This window comes from Rhinoraja longicauda, chromosome 16 (assembly GCF_053455715.1).
Source record: "Rhinoraja longicauda isolate Sanriku21f chromosome 16, sRhiLon1.1, whole genome shotgun sequence".
Taxonomy (NCBI): Eukaryota; Metazoa; Chordata; class Chondrichthyes; order Rajiformes; family Arhynchobatidae; genus Rhinoraja; species Rhinoraja longicauda.
Genome location: NC_135968.1, coordinates 49,519,588 through 49,525,255, shown reverse-complemented (window position 1 = coordinate 49,525,255; position 5,668 = coordinate 49,519,588). Strand labels below are relative to the sequence as shown.

Here is a 5,668-nt window from a genome sequence, read left to right as displayed (position 1 = left end):
AGGGTAAGTTGAAGTGAAAGAAATCAATATACAAACCGTTGGGTTGTAAACTGTCCAAGCAAAATATGAGATGCTGTCCCTCCAATTTGTGTTTGGCCTCACTGACAGTGGACGAGGCCTGGGACAGAAAGGTCTGTGTGGGAATGGGACGGGGAATTAAAGTGTTAGGCAACTGGGTGATCAGGTAGGTCCAGGCGGCTAGAGCAAAGGTGATCACCCAGTCTACATTTGTAGTGTACAAGATCCGGTGTATAAGAGTCCACACCTTGAACAAAGGATACAGTCGATGAGGTTGGAGGAGGTGCAAGTGAACCTCTGCCTCACCTGAAAGGACTGTCGGGGTCCCTGGACAGAGTCGAGGGAGGAGGTGTAGGGACAGATGTTGCATCTCCTATCTGGGGAGGGGAATGGTTCGGGTGGGAAGGGATGAGTTCACCAGGGAGTTGCAGGGGCAATGCACTATCCTGGAATCTCGATTGCTGCCACAGAATCTCCTCTCTGTCCCCCTAACTAATATGTTTCCTATCACAAAGGCTCTGCCTGACATTACCCTTCCTTGCTGTGTCTCAGAGCCTGACTTGGTGCCACAGACCACACTGCTACTGCTAAGCACCCCTGACCGGTCATCTCCCCCAACAGTATGCAGAAGTGTGTACCTGTTTCAACGGGGAATGCCCAGTGGGTCTCCAGCACTCTTTGTCCACCCATCTAATCTTTTGCTTTATCTTCAGCATGACCACCTTGCTATGGCTTCATCGATGAAGCTCGCGTTCTTCTGGATGGTCCTGAGGTCAACCAGCCACAGCTCCAGGTCCCTAATACTCTCTGTAAGGTGTTGCATCTGGCCACACCACCCACATGTGGTCATCAGGGATACCAGAAATTTCCCTGGCCCCTATTCTGCAGGAGCAGCATGTCATTTTTCCACCTTCCATCTGTACTGCTCTAAAACCAAGAGTAAAAACCACAACAATTACTCACAAGGAACAGCAGACCATTTACCTTTACCTCCTGTTACCCTCTGCTCAGCCTTTACTGAGCCTCCTTGAGCTAAATCCACAGCACTTGAAACACAGCCTCACACTGACCCTCAACACAACACTTCACCTCCACACAACCCCTCTCAGAGCATATGGCTCACTAAATGACACGCTTCTATACTTTGACTTCTGGGTATTGACTGCCCAATTAGCCAATTTATTGGCAATTAGCCAATCGAACAACTACTTTTTGTAATCTCCCACTGCTGCTCCGACACTGAAATACACTTGTTAGATGTTGAAAGAGATTCACCATGTTACAGGCTACCCAAACAAACCTACAGTTGTATTGTAGAAAGTATCCTAACTGGTTGCACCATGGCCTGGTATAACAAATCCCATGCACCTGAATGGAGGCTGCTGCAAAGTGGTGGTTCAGCCCAGTCCAACGTGAGGACAGTCATCCTGACCATCAAAAGCATCTACGTCAGGTGTCACCGCAAGAAAGCAGCATCTGTCCTCAAGGGTCTCCACATTGGGGCTATGCCAGTGTGGCTGTGTCCAGGTTCAGGAACAGCTCCTTCCCTACAGCCATCAGGCTATTAAATGATACACTATTGTCACATGTATTTGGGCACAGTGAAATTCTTTATTTTGTATACAATACACAAAGTACACAAAGACTCGCCACGTTTCTGGCCAAAGTTACTAAGTATAACGTATTATAGTCATGTTGTAGTCATTTTAGTACAAAGTATTACAGGAATGCTATTTGTCAATATCCACTGTTGGGGATAGCCACATGAAAGGGTTAATGTTTCCATTAATCACTTCCAATTTCTTGTTCCATTATCAATCCGTTGGTATTTTCAAAATGGATTCGATTTTTGCAGCAACATTGTCCTTGATTATTAATTATTATGCCTGATAATGTAAACTTGAATCTTTCCTTTGTCAATAATATCATCTCTTGAAATCCCATTAATGATCCTGGTTCCACATGCTGCCATTTCCCAATTCCCATCTTTCCAAACGAAACATAAATTCCACACTTACACAACCAAACTCCATTTATTCACAAAATGCTGGAGTAACTCAGCAGGTCGGACAGCATCTCGGGAAGAAGGAATGGGTGACGTTTCGGGTCGAGACCCTTCTTTTGGGTCAAGACCCAAATTCCATTTGATTGATGTGCTTGAGGCGTTATTATTTTTAAAAGTAGAATAATTTTTAAAAAGCTTTAAATGAAGCGCAAGATAATTTTTGAAAATTTCACACTCATAAGTAAAGCCTTCATTCAAAGATGCTATCAGAATATAATTAGTGAAATACACACATCACCAAACCTATCGTCAGATCAGATGAAATTGGTGCATATTATAAGCATCCTTGTGGTCCTCAAAGGTGTAATTCTGAAAGAGCACGCAGATATTCTTCATTCTCATGATCAATCTCCAAGGCCTTTTCAAAGTATTCAATAGCTTTGGACGTGTTCCCATCCAGCTGATATGTTAACCCTCTAACACCAAGAGCTTTGCTGTCACGTGGAGCATAGTAAAGTTTTTTATCTGCCCACTTCTCCAATTTTTCTTTACACCGTCTCCGTTCTATTGAATCATATTCAATCTTCACTCCTTTCAGAAATAGGCTGATGGCGCTTGATTCCGATCGTTTCTGGTACAGTTCAAATGACCCAGCCTTTAAACATATCAGCTGTATGTTTTCTGGATGGATGTCCTCCAATTTCACCAGATCATTGTAGATCTCCTCTGCCTCAGAATACTCTTCATTTTTTTCGCAAATATCTGCGTAATCCAGCTTTGGTCGAATAGCACTCCTCGGACGGCACTCAGAGGCTTTCCAAAAATGATATTTACATTGACCGATCAACTCAGCTCGCTGCCCAGGATTTCTATTACCAAAATTGATCAGTTTAATTTTATAACACCTTCCAATTTGGTGGTGTGAGAAGCACGAGTGTGGAGTTAATTCTAACGCTTGCTTCAATAGATTGATTGCTTTCTCCACTGCTCCATCTTCTTTGTAAAATTTTGCCGCGTAGCGAAGCACATATGGACCCTCACTGGCCTTCTGCAATGCTTGTTCAACTAATGTCTTTGCTTCTTCCTTTTTACCGAGTCCTTTCAATTTTAAGGCCAGCAGCACCATGGCCATTGCATCATCTGGATCCAGCTCCAATACACGTCGCAGATACTTCACTGACTTACTCCATTCATGACTCTCTGGCGTTCCAGACAATCCTTCCAGACGAAACAGAACAGTTGCTTTGCCCATGATCCACTCTGTGTTATTGGGATCTTCCCCCAGAGCTTTCTCAAAACATTCCATAGCCTCCTCATAGTATAGAGCTGCAGAACTCAACAATGACCATCCCTTCTCCCCATACACTTCAGGTATCATTGCTGTATAGCGAGGGCCATCAGTGAGTGGTTTACAGATCATCTCCAGCTTGTCGAGGTAGGACTGGGCCTCGGTCAGTTGTCCCATGTGGTAATGCACCCAGGCAGAGTTTCCACAGGTGATGATGCTGTTTCTTTCAAATGTATCTTTGTGGTTCTCCCTCAGAATCCTGTCAGCTTCCTTTAAGTTTTGAAGAGCTTCCTCACAGTTGCCTTGCAGGCAGTTTACAAAAGCGAGTTGGTTGTAGGATGTGGCTTGATATTTATCTGCAAAGATTGTGGCATCGTTTAATCGGTACACCATATCGTCCAAGTCAAGGGTCTCCTTCTGTGGGCCCCACGTGAAGTGACACTCAAGCTGATCGAGCTTCTCTTTCAACAAATCTCTCATTCTGCTGCTGCAAGAGAATAAAATTCATCAAATTCCATGTCAGGCAAGTCTGTCTCCCAATCTCACAAATAGTCAGCAGACCAGACAAGCTGCATTTGGTTATTTTGTCATTGACCTGAAGCAGTCTCCAGGCAAGACTCTGGGATGGTGTGTTGCCTCCCTGATGCTAGAGTCAATGATGATTGGGAGAGAACTGGATATTCTGAGAGGGAAGTCTCCAGAGATGCTTGTCCATATTGGTGCCAATGACATATTTAGGAAGGGAGATCAGGTCCTGCAATTTTGGGAGTTGGGTAGTAGGTTAAATGTAGGACCTCCAGGTTGCCAATGGAATGTTGGCCTTCGTAACAAGAGGAGTTGAGTATAGGAGCAAAGAGGTCCTTCTACATTTGTACCAGGCCCTGGTGAGACCGCACCTGGAGTACTGTGTGCAGTTTTGGTCTCCAAATTTGAGGAGGATATTCTTGCTATGGAGGGCGTGCAGCGTAGGTTCACTAGGTTAATTCCCGGAATGGCGGGGCTGTCGTATGTTGAAAGGCTGGAGCGATTGGGCTTGTATACACTGGAATTTAGAAGGATGAGGGGGGATCTTATTGAAACATATAAGATAATTAGGGGATTGGACACATTAGAGGCAGATAACATGTTCCCAATGTTGGGGGAGTCCAGAACAAGGGGCCACAGTTTAAGAATAAGTCAAGTCAAGTCAAGTCAAGTCAATTTTATTTGTATAGCACATTTAAAAACAACCCACGTTGACCAAAGTGCTGTACATTTGATTAGGTTCCAATAGAAAAAAAAATGAAAACATACAGTAGCACGCAAACAGTTCACAGCGCCTCCTCAATGAGCCTCAAACGCTAGGGAGTAGAAATATGTTTTGAGCCTGGACTTAAAGGAGTCGATGGAGGGGGCAGTTCTGATCGGGAGAGGGATGCTGTTCCACAGTCTAGGAGCTGCAACCGCAAAAGCGCGGTCACCCCTGAGTTTAAGCCTAGACCGCGGGATAGTGAATAGCCCCAAGTCGGCCGATCTGAGGGACCTGGAGTTAGAGAGGGGGGTTAGAAGATTTTTGATGTAGGGGGGGGAGTGTCCATTTAGGGCTTTATACGTGAATAGGAGGAGCTTGAAGTTGATTCTGTACCGTATAGGGAGCCAGTGGAGAGAGGCCAGAATCGGGGTGATGTGGTCCCTTTTACGGGTACCCGTCAGGAGTCTCGCTGCGGCGTTTTGGACCAGTTGCAGGCGGGACAGGGAAGATTGGCTGATCCCAGTGTATAGGGAGTTGCAGTAGTCTAGGCGGGAGGAAATGAAAGCGTGAATGATTTTTTCTGTGTCGTCGAATTTGAGGAAAGGTTTGATTTTAGCTATGGTTCGAAGTTGGAAGAAGCTGGCTTTTACCACAGCGTTGACTTGCTTATCAAATTTTAATGCAGAGTCAAATATCATGCCGAGGTTTTTGACATGCGGTTTGACTAGGCAGGATAGGCTTCCAAGACTGCCTGTTATCAATTTGATGGAGTCGGGGGGGCCGAATAGGATGACCTCAGACTTGCTCTCATTTAATTGGAGGAAGTTCTGTGCCATCCAACATTTTATGTCCTCAAGGCAGTGTGAGAGGCTGTTTAAATTTGACTGGTTGTTGGGTTTCAGGGGGAGGTAAAGCTGAGTGTCATCGGCATAGCAGTGGAAAGAAATGCCGTGCCTTTGAATGATTTGGCCAAGGGGGAGCATGTATAGAGAGAAGAGAATGGGGCCTAGGATGGAGCCTTGTGGAACTCCGCAGGAGAGGCTAGCTGGAGCAGAGGAATAACTGCCTATGTTGATGGCGAAACTCCTATCTTTGAGGTACGAAGCGAACCAGCTCAGGGCAGTGC

General features: G+C 45.3%; 1 pseudogene; it reads right to left on the bottom strand.

Annotated features, from left to right (window-relative positions):
• Nucleotides 1-1,713: 1,713 nt before the first annotated feature.
• LOC144601004 (antiviral innate immune response effector IFIT1 pseudogene) lies at nucleotides 1,714-3,794 on the bottom strand (annotated as a pseudogene).
• Between the last annotated feature and the right edge of the window lie 1,874 nt (nucleotides 3,795-5,668).